Source organism: Palaemon carinicauda, chromosome 30 (genome assembly GCF_036898095.1).
Source record: "Palaemon carinicauda isolate YSFRI2023 chromosome 30, ASM3689809v2, whole genome shotgun sequence".
Taxonomy (NCBI): domain Eukaryota; kingdom Metazoa; phylum Arthropoda; class Malacostraca; order Decapoda; family Palaemonidae; genus Palaemon; species Palaemon carinicauda.
The window spans coordinates 97,192,622-97,206,272 of record NC_090754.1 but is presented as its reverse complement, the minus strand read 5'-3'; the positions used below and the strand labels follow the sequence as shown (position 1 = coordinate 97,206,272).

At 42.9% G+C, this 13,651-nt stretch overlaps 1 protein-coding gene across 1 annotated transcript in view; it reads right to left on the bottom strand.

Annotated features, from left to right (window-relative positions):
* The window catches only part of eIF6 (eukaryotic translation initiation factor 6), a 329,665-nt gene that overhangs the window by 304,539 nt on the left and 11,475 nt on the right, over positions 1-13,651 (bottom strand). The gene's annotated exons all lie outside the window — the stretch shown is intronic.

The following is a 13,651-nucleotide window of genomic DNA, read 5'->3' as shown; positions in this document are numbered from 1 at the left end:
TTTATGCGTCATTAGTAGCACTTCAAATGTCCTGCTGGCTGCTTGTTTGTTTTATTTGTTTTGTCTTTATAGCTGGTTTTAGATAACCTGTTGTTGTTTTATTTGCCCTCTTAGACGGTTTATATGCTATCCCCGTTAAAACGAGTTCTGTTAACCCGATTTTGAAGTTACACGAGTTCAAATTTATTGAGATACTGTATATTCTGTTAACACGAAATGTCCGATGTTACAAGAGTTGAATTTCCTGCATAGAAGCATGAGCGAGAGAGAGATAGAGGTTAATAATTATCTATTTAAGCATACAAACATGACAAACTGGTAAATAATTTGTACTTTTTCTAACAATACAAACCTTTAGCTATTTATTAGGTCTATTACTTTTGGCGGAACTGACAGGATGAGCCATTAAAATTTAGCAAGATTTAACTACCCATTCTTCTAATTAACAGGGGTTAAGGGTAACTTGCTATCACTCCCACTTACACACCTGTGATTTATTTAACTTTGCTTGGAGAAAGACTTCAAGGGGGATAGAGGTGGCGGGTAGGTTTGTATAAATAGCTAAAGGTTTTTATCATTAGGAAAAATATTAATTATCTACGAATTTATCATTTGTATCATAACTGCAATACAAACCTACACAATTTATTAGGGGTGACTCACTCGTTAGGAGGGAGGACGTCCCTGTCAGTCTGGCTTTTTGGCAACCCGGGGCTCCTTATTTTGCATAGGTTTGTACCAAAAATAAGGAGTCCCTGCACCTTGCTGAACCTTGCTACGCAAGGTCCATGGCCTACGCAAGCTGTGTGTTGAGATATTTAGTCATGTGACAGTCCAGGTAAAAGTTATTCCGATTCTTTATAGGAAAAACTTTCCCAATACCACCTCGCCGGGTTATTATTATTATCATTACTTGCTAACCTACACCCCTAGTTGGAAAAGTAGGATGCTATAGGCCCAAGGGCTCAACCAGGGAAAATAGCCCAGTGAGGAAAGGAAATACGGGAAAACTACGAGAAGTTTAAAAAAAATAATAGTAAAATAAATCTTTCAGACATAAACTATAAAAACTTGACAATAACAAGGAAGAAAAAAAAAGATAGAATAGTGTGTATGAGTGTACCCTCAAGCAAGAGATCTCTAACCCAAGACAGTGAAAGAGCATGGTACAGAGGCTATGGCAATACCCATAACTAGAGAACAATGGTTTGATTTTGGATTGTCCTTCTCCTAGAAGACTTGCTTACCATAGCTAGAGAGTCTTTCTTATCCTTGCCAAGATGAAAGTAGCCACTGAACAACTACAGTGCAGTAGTTAACCTCTTGACTGAAGAATTGTTTGGTATTTTCAGTGTTGTCCAGTGTATGAGGAAAAAGGAGAATGTGTAATAGATAGGCCAGACTACTGTATTCTGTGTATATGTTGGAAAACACAAAATGAGCCGTAACTAGAGAGAAGGATCCAATGCAGTACTGTCTGACCAATCAAAGGACCCGATATCTCTCAAGCAGTAGTATTTCAACGGGTGGCTGGTGCCTTGGCCAACCTACTATCTATGGGGACGCAACAGTATTAGCTTAATACTAGGTACACAAGGAAGCACGGTTTACCTGCAGTGGTTTAAGGTCAGCATGTGCACAGAACGGAGGATACTGCTTTTCCCATGAGATGGGAAGATGAAGAAAAGAATAAGAGCCAGTCAAATCATTTCCTTCAGGCAAACTAAAACCAGGTAACAGTGCCTTCAACCTTCGAATACTTGTCCAATAAGGAGCTCGAGGTATCATACCAGTAGTTGTGCAGGCACCACAGGGCTGATAGAGAACGTATCAAGCCTCCTGTGGGCCACGTCTTGCAGGTAGTGGGCTGTGAACATATTCTGACGTTTTCACACCCCAGCCTGTAGAACCTGTGTCACTGAAAAGTTTCTCTTGAAGGTCAGGGACGTAGCTACGCCCGACATTGCGTTATCTGGAGAGACGTGAAGGAGGAACATCTGGATTCAGGGCATGATCTAAGACCTTGTGAATCCAAGCAGAGATGGTGTTCTTGGTGATCCTCCTCTTGTTCCTCCCCGTGCAGACGAAAAGTGCAGGCACACAAGGACAGGCTCTGGCAATTCTCATGAGATAGTACAGCCTCAAACTCCTCATTGTGCAGAGTAATTGATTGATTTATAGTTTTCAGGCATCCTGACATCTAAGGTCAGTGACGCCGGTAACACTGAATGTATGCATACAAAAATACAAAATAAAATAAAATAAAAAATAAAAGTATTTAATTAAAATCATAAAAGTTAAATAGTTTTCAGAAGACCTGTTTCTGAAATAAATCTAAAAATGCCACTTGCATAGTAGGACACATCATTTCCAAGGATCTTGGCAAGGATGAACCTGCCATCCTCACCTCGAGCCTCAAACAGATATCTATTCCTTAAGTTGTTATAATTGGGGCATTCGGTCAACAAATGCCTCACTGTTAGAGGTACTAAACAGTCGTTACAATACGGTTGGTGTTGGCCCTTCAGCAGAAACTCGTGTGTCAACCGATTGTGACCAATACAGAGACGACAAAGAGACGTCTCCCATTTTCGGGGCATCATATTATACCTCCAAGGAAATATGACATTTGTTACCTCTCGCATTTTATTCCCATCTAGGCTATCCCATTGCTGTTGCCATTTATTGCAAACCAATTTCTTGATGTCAGGTAAGAAATCATTACAGGGAATGGGATACCTTCTTGGCAGCAACTCGTATGCAGCCTTCTTAGCCAGTGAATCTGCCTTCTCATTCCCAGACACACCTACATGTGCTGGAACCCAACAAAATTGAACTGTTATACCTCTCCGTCCAATAATAAAAAGCCATTCTAAGATCTTTCAAACTAGAGGGTTATTAGAATTAAAAACTTCTATAGCTTGAAGGACACTCCTTGCATCACTAAAAATTGTAAAATTACCCTCCTTCTCCAACGCTATTTTCTCAATAGCGGTTAATATGCCATACAGTTCGGCAGTAAATATGGAAGTGGTCAGAGGAAGTGCACCTCTACAATTAAAACCATTACTATGTACCACAAATCCAATGCCAGCATCAGATTTGGAGCCATCAGTATAGATAAAAGTTGATCCTCTATGTTCTTTAACATGTTCATTAAAAAGAGACCTGGCTTCTAGGTCTGACATATTCTTCTTATCTCCTATAAAATATTTACAAAAAGATATCTCTGGTAATTTCCATGGAGGCATTGATACCTTGAATGTAAGTATCTTACATCTAATTATATCCAGACTGTTTAATAATTGTTTCACCCGAAAGCCATAGGGTTGAGGAGATTTTGGGTGTATCTCAAAGTATGTTGGGTGCCTCACAAGGCTTGCACTCTGGAAGGCTAAAGAATTAGGGAGTCTCTGCAATCTAAACCAATACCGAAGAATAGAAGACATCCGGTAAAGGTCTAGAGGTAACTCTCCAGCATCAACAAGGAGACTTGGGATAGGTGATGTTCTAAATACTCCCGTGGACAATCTAATACCTGCATGATGTATTGAATCTAATATTTTCAACCGGCTTGGGGTGGCTGAAGAGTATATTTCACAACCATAACTAATTTTGGAAAAAATCAAGGCCTTGTATAATTTTAAAACAGTATTGCGGTCTGCCCCCCATGATGTATGGGACAATACTTTTAAAATATTCAGAGCTTCAACACATTTAGCTTTTAGCGCTTTTAGGTGAGAAACCCATGTAAGTCTGCAATCAAATATCAAACCTAAAAATTTGGTTTTCGATACACATGGGATCCGTTGACCTTTAATGTATATATCCGGGTCTGGATGTGCTCCCCGGATACGACAGAAATGTACGATAGTAGTTTTACTTGTCGAGAACTTAAATTCATTCATATCGGCCCACTGGATAATTTTGTCAATCGAGAGCTGTAGTTTTCTCTCAACCATTGCCATTCTGCCTGAAGCAAATGATATGGAGAGATCATCCACAAATAATGTTGAGAGAACATCCTGGGGAATTGCTGAGGATATCCCATTGATTGCTAGTGCAAAAAGGGTTACACTCAGCACACTACCCTGAGGAACTCCTTCTTCCTGGCACTTACTCTCTGATAGAGCTTCCCCAACTCTCACTTGAAAAACTCTATGTGAAAGAAATGCCTGAATAAATAGTGGCAGCTCTCCTCTCAATCCGATTTCATGAATGGTTTTAAGTATACCATATCTCCATGTGGTATCATATGCCTTTTCAAGGTCAAAAAATACTGTAACATGGTACTGTTTGGAAGCAAAGGCTTCACAAATAGAAGACAAGTCGTATCAACACATCAGTCGTTGAGTGCATTTTTCTGAATCCACATTGAATCGGTGATAAAATACCTTTCTTTTCAAGGTACCATATCAGCCTTGCATTGACCATCTTCTCCATGATTTTACATAAACAAGATGTCAATGCAATAGGACGATAGTTTGCTGCTAAAAACTTGTTTTTACCGGGTTTTAAAAAGGCTAAAATAATGGCTAGTTCCCAAACACTTGGGTAACTATGATCATGCCATATTCTATTAATAATGCTTAAAATAAATAGCTTTGTATTAAAATGTACATGTTTAATCATTGCATATGGAATTCCATCAGGTCCAGGGGCTGTATCATTGCAATGAGCCAGTGTGGAATCAAATTCTCTTTCAGTAAAAGGAGAATTATAAGACTCTTCCCTTCTTGTTCCAAAATTTAAAATTTTCTTTTCTTCAACGCTCCTATACTGGTGACCAGGGGCTCCTATACACTTGCTGGATACATTTGAAAAATGACTAGCCAGGGCATTGCTAACATCATTTGCTTCAGTTACATACTGACCATTCACCTTCAACACTGGTGGTGGGTTGGCGGTGAATTTGCCAGCTATCTTTTTTATTTTCCTCCACACAGCAGATGGTGGTGTTCTACTGTTAATGGAGGAAACAAAAGACATCCATGACTGGCGCCTTGCTTCTTTCATGGCACGACGGAACAGTGCTCTACATTTCTTAGATAAAAGATGATCATGGTCATCTATTACGGAGCGGAGTCTCGAAATCTGGAAAGAGTCAAATCGGGGATCCGCTACTCCAGAATTCAGTCTTGGCAACAAACTCTGGGACAAAGCTGAACGTTACCTCTCCCCATCCCCTTGAATGAGCCATGTCGTATGAGACCATGAAGCTCACTGACTCACTTGGCTAAAGCCAAAGCTAGTAGGAACACCGTCTTCAAGTGAGGTGGCAATCTGTTGCCTGGAGTAATGGTTCATAGGGAGGTCTCTTCAGAGACCTGAAAACTTGAACCCGTTCCACGGGGGACGTCTCACTTCAGGCTGAGGACAGTAAAGTTTGTAAATCCGTATGAGTAAAGAAAGTTCCAACGATGAGGAAATATCCATTCCGTTGAGTCTAAGGGCAAGGCTTAAGACTGAGCAATCTCCTTTTACCGCCATGACTGAAAGGCGCATTTCTTCACGCAAATGCACGAGGAACTCCACTATTACTTGAATAGTGGCATCGAGGAGAGATCACCATTCCACAAAACCAGCCACAGAAGCCTTTACACTTTGCCAGGCAGACTGCTGCTGATGATTTTCGCAGGTATCCAGACATCCTGCTCGCAGCTTGTTGCGAAGATCCTCTCTGAGTAAGGAGATGCTGGATAGTCTCCAGGCGTGAAGTGATAGCAAAGCTACGGCTTTTTGGGACATGACGACGTGGTTGTCTGAGTAGATCGTGTCATGGAGGGAGTTATTTTGGAGCCTCCGTCAGGAGTTGCAGAAGCTCCGGAAACCATTCCGCATCATGCCATAGCGGAGCTATGAGAGTCATTGAGAGGTTGACCTATGTTCTGGCCTTGTTGAGTACCCTCCTCATCACACAGAACGGGGAAAAAACGTAACGTCGATGTTGTCCCACCATTGTTGGAATGCATCTTGCCAGAGAGCCTTGGGGTCTAGGACTGGGGACCAGTACAATGGGAGCTTGAAGTTTAGGGCCGTTGCGAAGAGATCCACAGTCGGAGAACCCCACAAAGTCAGGACTTTGTTGGCTACTAGATGATCCAAAGACCACTCGGCACTCATTACCTGAAATGCTCTGCTCAGGTTGTCGGCGAGCACATTCCTTTTGCCTGAAATGAAGCATGCCGATAATGGTATCGAGTGAATCTCAGCCATCTCAGTATCTCTACTACTAGATGGGATAGGGGCTGCAAAAGTATCTCCTTGTTTGTTGACATAGGTAATTTTTGGGCTCAGGCCATGTCGTCCTGATGGAAGTTCCTTTAAAGTAGCTTCCTAAGGTATATTTAACTACAGTGATATTCCCAGAGAATTTTACCTTAAGGTACCCAGAATTCTAACTCCTGGAGCAAATATCCCTAATTTACTCTTATAGGGATATCACACAATATCAGAGGACGTATTCTTGACACGCCACAGAGCTATGGCTTCGAGAGGGAAAAAAGTGGCAAGAAACGAAAGGGGAGCCATTATTAAGGTACCTCTCCTCCCGTTTCAAGTCTGTATATGACGTCATCAATGGCGCCATGTTTATTCCTTATATCGTAGCTCTATCGCTCGGTGATTCCCTTGTGATCTCTCGTTATCTTGGATATTAATCGTCATTTTGATGCTTTCTCCAGCCTCTTCTACATCTGGAAAATTGAGTATTATCTTTACTTGTATAAATGTAAGCTCTTGTTGTTTTAAATTAAAATCAAAAGTAATATGATATTTTCATAATAAAATAAATTTTTGAATATACTTACCCGCTGGTTATATAATGGCTAAAGTCCCTGACGCCTCGGCAGGAAATTCAAAATCTCGCGCGGCTTAGCGCAGATATGCCAGGTGTAGGCTACCCCAGCGCCCTCGCGGTACTACAGGTAGAACTATACACAACTAATTCAGATTTTCCATGCCTCATGGTCTCTAGAGGGGAGGAGGGTGGGTCTAAAACTTATATAATCAGCGGGTAAGTATATTCAAAAATTTATTTTATTATGAAAATATTTTTAAATATAAAACTTACCCGCTGGTTATATAATGGCTGATTGACACCAAATGGTGGCGGGTCAGAGACAGCCGCATAATTGGAAATTCACTTAAGAGTTACATAAACAACTTAAGTGGTTCTCACCTGATAAGGAAGCTGACAGCAATGCTCTGTCTCATTTTGTCTGCTATCCTTAGGAGATCCAGTGATCCACTTGGGGCTGATGTTCTCTAGGAGCTGTCAAACGGTACAACCACCTACAACATGACAGGACCTCAACTGATACCCTTGTTCCGGGTGCTCTCTAGGAACAAAATGACCACCTGACTAGGTCTAGGATTGCGGAAGATTGCCGACCAATCTTCACATACAATCATAAAAAATGTATATATAACAGTTCCAAGAGAAAAACAGGGGTACTAGGAATTTAGGGAAATGTAGAGGAGGATGTTTCATCTACTACTGCACTCGTCGTTACGAGTGATCCCAAAACGTAGACGTCTTCATAAAGAGACTGGATACGGTAAAAGTAATGCAAGGCGAATACAGGATTACCCCTTCACAAGGCTGTATACGCGATGCTTTGCAGAGAACAGTTTAGTTTAAAAGTTACAGAAGTTTCTACAGCTCTAACTTCGTGAGTCTTTACTCTTTCGACATCTTAAGATCTGTCACCCAACCGTGTGAAAGAACCTTTGTAATTAAAATCTATACGAGATGATAAAAGTGTTTTAGACATAGATAGCACAGGCTTCTTGACCGTACACCCAAGTGTCATGAATAGACTTTTTAACTTCTTTGTTCCTGTCACGATAAAACTTCGTTTTAATCGGGCAAAAAACTCTTCATAGCCCATCACAAACCAAATTCGAGAGGATAGTGATCCCGAAAGATTTAGGCTATGGATGAGAAGGATGTTTGTTAATGACCAAGAATCCAGGTTGCAAAGTACCTATGGCTTAACCATTGTGAAGTCCATGTTCTTGCTAAAAGAGTGAACTTCACTGACTTTCAACTATGGTAGATTTACTCAGAAAGTCTTAAAAAGAAACCAAGTGTAAAGGCTCAGATATGTCACTACCGCGAAACTCCAGAAACAAACCCTAAATTTCAGGCTGGCGCATCTTGCTGACGCCTCCAAGTCATCTCAAATGATCCGAGAAGATCTATAAGGTCTCTATTTGATAGATCCAATCTTCTGCATCTGAAGACAGCTGCCCGCATACTCATGTACCCTTTGATGGTCGAGGAGGAAAAAATGTGTTCTCTTCTAAGGTCTAAGAAGAAATAGGCCACTTATGTTGGAGTTACCAAATGAAGAGCTGGCTTTAGCTCCACACCACTCCATAAAACACCCTAATTGTGTTGGAAAACCTTGAGGGAAATGTCCTTTGTACAAGCAATAGCCTCAGCTGTCTCCTTCGAACAACCCTCTAGATCTTAGGGGTTTTCCGAAATACTGGAGGCAGCTAGACCTAAACCTTGATGGTTTAAAATAAAGCGTTCGTGATCCTGACACGGGGAAAAAGACTAATGACATGCTTCCGGCATGCACTCAGCATGGTCCTAGCATGAGTCTAGTATGGTTCCACCATGTTGCCTACACTCAACATGTCGAGAGAGAGAATCAGGATCTAGAACTGCCTCCCAAAACGCGTCCATATTGGTCGCAAGAGACCGATATTAAAGCTAGGCTTGTTGAAAAGAAGCATCAACAACGTGAACCTCATGCTGTGAGGTTAAGACCTGATCGTGTGTAATCAGCGAGTGTTCAACAAACTTAAAGCCAAAGCTTGACACGAGGGAGCGTTAGCTGCGAGGCCAGAGAGACGTGAAGGAGAGACAATAGTATGTTTATACTGCTGTGAGAAAAAAGACTAGACTGTATGCGTCTAGCATGCGACCATAATGTCGCATGTGCTTGCATTGCCGTAAGGTGTCAGCGTGCTGTATGCGTTCACCTTGTCGTGTGGATACAGCGCTGTGTGTGTGTCCCGCTTGTTGTAAATCTACAGCGTGCTGCGTGGCGGCGACAGCATAGTGTCCGGTCATTGACAGAAAGACGTAACTGTTTGCTGAGAGTTATCCGCGTGTAGCATGCGTCCGCATGAGAGATAGAGAGAGCCCTCGTTTATCGCGGTAGATAGGTTCCAGACCCAACCGCGATAGGTGAAAATCCGCGAAGTAGTGACACCATATTTACGTATTTATTTAACATGTATATTCAGACTTTTAAAACCTTCCCTTGTACGTAGTACTGTTAACAAACTACCCTTTAATGTACAGAACACTTAATGCATGTACTACAGTACCCTAAATTAAAACAGGAACCAATATTAAAGGCGATTTTATATCTTGCGTTTCCTAAACACGCCAAAAAGCACGATAAAAAATGGCAACCAATGTTTTGTTTATGTTTATCTCTGATCATAATGACGAAACAAACGCATTTAGTGTACACATCTGTGTATAGGTTAGTTTTTGCATCGATTATATTGATTATACAGTATGCTGATTTTGTTATTACCAATGTTTTACTTAATTTTTCTTAGGACTTCCAAATGAAATGTTTTTCTTTATGGGCGGCGTCATAGAGTACGCTCCATCTTCGATCGTAATAAAAAAACGAAGGCATTTAACGCGCATGATGAAAGTGGTAAATAATGATATTACAGTAAAAGCTTTTAGAAAATATGTAATTACAAATATTATTTACTGTATCTATATAAAATCATACATACGTAGCAAAGCAGGAAAACAATTTACGAGAGAGAGAGAGAGAGAGAGAGAGAGAGAGAGAGAGAGAGAGAGAGAGAAGAGAGAAGAGAGAGAAAGAGAGAAGAGAGAGAGAGAGAAAAGAGAGAAAGAGAGAGAAAGAGAAGAGAGAGAGAGAGAGAGAGAGAGAGAGAGAGAGAGAGAGAGAGAGAGAGAGAGAGAGAGAGAGAGAGAGAGAGAGAGAGAGAGAGAGAGAGAGAGAGAGAGAGAGAAAGAGAGAGAGAGAGTTGTTTTACGTACGTAAATGTAAATTTTAAACAAAAAAAATAGCCCCATTTCATATAAAATAGGTTATTACAAATATTTTACTTTATCTCTTTTCCTCTTCGGGGGAATGGTTGCAGCCAAGGATTTGTGGCTCCATTCAGAGAGAACTTGAAAGCCTGTGCTACCGCTCTGATTAGAGTCCCAAACCAGGCCTCCGGCCGACGGTTGAGCTGTCAGACACTCCCTCTGGAGGGGAAGTCTCCTGTAATAAGATGAGGACGGCATGTCCCTGGACCTTCCCCCCTCCGGCAAGCACACTGTTCTGTGCTTGGGGGGGGGGGTAGAGAAAAGTGGCAATGGTGACCTTACAGCGCGTTGTCCGGTAGCCTCGCACGGGGGAGGGTATTGGTGATTGCACTAGGGAGAGCGCTGGCGCTGGCGCGATGGGAAATACCCGGGGGTCGTGTGAGAGAGACTGTTGAAATGCTGGCGCGGGCGAGACTTCATAGGGCGTGCAGGAATCAGATTGACGAGCAGGGTCAGAATGAAGAGCCCGTGCGGACCAGAATGTTGGCATGCGCGCGCCTAAGATGATCATCGGCGCTTGCGCGCGCAAGATGATCATCGGCGCTTGCGCGCGCAAGAAGATCATCGGCGCGCGCAAGAAGATCGTCGGCGCTTGCGCGCGCAAGAAGATCGTCGGCGCTTGCGCGCGCAAGAAGATCGTCCGCGCTTGCGCGCATAATAAGATCGTTGGCGCTTGCGCGCATTAGAAGGTCAGCGATTGCAGGCGGGAAACCATTGGTGCCTGTGCACGGACGATCGTCAGCGCTTACACGCGTATGAAGATCGTCAGCGCATACGAGCGTATGAAGATCGTCAGCGCTTGCGCGAAAGAAGATCGTCGACGCTTGCGCGCGAAAGAAGATCGTTGACACTTGCGCGCATAAGAAGATCGTTGGCATTAGCGCGCGCTTGTGCGCTGGGTTGAAGGATCAGCTGACAGGACGAACAGGAACTGGGATGTGTTCTTGAAAGGGAGGGCATCCCCTGAAGAGGACCAAGGCAGGTCTGCTTCAGAGTCCAGAGCCGACGACCAACACTGGAAGTACTGCTTGATACTCCGAGGAGTGGTCTCTATGAGAGACCTCTCCCGCGAACGGGAGAGGTGCCCTTCGTAGAAGAGACTTGGAGACACCGCAGGCTGAACCACTGGTGAGCGCCTGTGCGCTATCTCAGGAACTCCAACGTTGGCGAGTAGTGCCTGGAACAGGGTGTCTCTGGAAAGCAGTCTCAGGAACAGCAGGTGAGCGCTTGCGCGCGAGCATGCAGGAAAGAACGTTGGCGAGCAGGGGATACCTGGCGCTTAAGGGACTTACTCACAATGTGTGAAAGCCCTTTTGCCCCGAAGGGATCGGGGCCCGTTGGATAACGGGGGGCGTGAGTGCCCACAGCGCGTCAGCAGCCAGGAACGGAGACGGCAGGTCAGCAGGTCTAGGAGAACGAGACCCCGAAGGATCAGAGTGACTAAGGGCACGAGAGACCAAAGGCCTAACGTAGCCTGTGTTGCGAGACCCCGAAGGGTCATCGCAACGAGAAACCGAAGTTTCCCTGTCACTAAACACCGAAGTGTTGGAGTGACTGAAGTTACGAAAGCCCAAGGGTTCTGCGCAACTAATGTTACGAGACCCCGAAGGATCAGCGTAACGAGAAACCGAAGTTTCCCTGTCACTAAACACCGAAGTGTTAGTGACTGAACAGCAAGCTGGTCTAATCAGGAACAATCGTGCGAAGAGGAGTCTCTATGAGTGGCCGAATGAGAGAGGTGAATACTTCGTAGAAGAGACTTGAAGACACTGGTGATGGAGCCCCTAAGGGCCGTATGGTCAGCAAGCTGACCTATAAGGAGCAATCCTCCGAAGAGGAGCACTTATGAGTGGCCTCCCTTGAGCATAGCTACAGAAGCAACCGCTCAGCCCCAAGAGCATAGTCACAGGAAGTTCCATGGCCCAGCCTTGCAACCGCTCAGCCCCTTGAGCATGGTTACAAGAGCGGTACTCAACACCAAGAGCATAACCGCCTAAGGACCAGGAAAACCCAACCAGGAATATAAAGGTATGAGAAGTTCCCCCTCCGCAGGAGGAAGATCTCACACCTTGGAAGGGAACCTCCCTCGAAAGGGGAGTTACCTACCCCTGGAGACGAACCTCCTTATCGTTCTAAGATGAACTGAAGAGCTGACAGTTGTGACAGGAGAGCTTCTAAGACAAGGGATAACGCCCATGACGATGTCCTAGAGAGATGGCAGCGACAGCAGACTCCCCAGGCATAAACAGGACAGCTCTGCTTCGTTGGCACACTTCAGTCAAACGAAGAAAAACTGCATAGTTAACAGGGAAAATAAAGTTAAATAATTATTTAACAGAAATTCCCCCGGGAGGAACTCCGAAGAGTAACCCCGAGGGAATAGCAAAACATAAGAATTAACAATTAAATATGCGCCCTCCTCCCCCACTGACATTCACGGGAGAAGGGGGAGGGCGGAGAACTTTAACAAAAAACAGAATTATAACAATTATAATTATGTAACTGATTTTTTAATGTTCACAAATAGTAAGAACCACTGACCCCCAAAGGGAAGTGCTCCCCAGAAGCTGAAAAGTTAAAAATACAATTAGATTTCATTAAAAATAATTGAGGCAAATAAAACGGAAAAGCAACTCAGCCCGCAACGGGAAAGAAGTTTCCGTAATAGTACGTAGTAGTAGTACAGTGAACCCTCGTTTATCGCGGTAGATAGGTTCCAGACGCGGGCGCGATAGGTGAAAATCCGCGAAGTAGTGACAGCATATTTACCTATTTATTTAACATGTATATTCGGACTTTTAAAACCTTCCCTTGTACGTAGTACTGTTAACAAACCACCCTTTACACCCTGTAATGTACAGAACACTTAATGCATGTACTACAGCACCCTAAACTAAAACAGGCACAAATATTAAAGGCGATTTTATATCATGTGTTTCCTAAACACCTAAAAAGCACGATAAAAAATGGCAACCAATGTTTTGTTTACGTTCATCTCTGATCATAATGAAGAAACAAACTCATTTAGTGTACACATATATGTACGTATGGTTAGTTTTTGCATCGATTATATTGATTATACAGTACTGTATGTTGATTTTTTTATTACCAATGTTTTAGTTTACGTATTTTTCTTAGGACTTCCAAATGAAATCTTTTTCTTTATGACGCCGCCTGAAACGACGGCGTGTACGCTCAGTAAACAACCACGCTCAGAACAAACAAGGCATTTAACACGCATGATGATAGTGATAAATAATGATACAGTACATACAGTATTTACAGTACAAAGCATTTACAAAATATGTTACCTTACAAATATAAATTATACAGTACTTGTACGTAGCAAAGCAGGAAAACAATTTGAGAGAGAGAGAGAGAGAGAGAGAGAGAGAGAGAGAGAGAGAGAGAGAGAGAGAGAGAGAGAGAGAGAGAGATTGTTTTACGTACGTAAATGTAAATTTTAAACAAAAAAAATATGATAGGTTACAACATGTAGACTTTTAAAACCTTCCCTTTAACTTAATGCATACAGTACGTACAGTA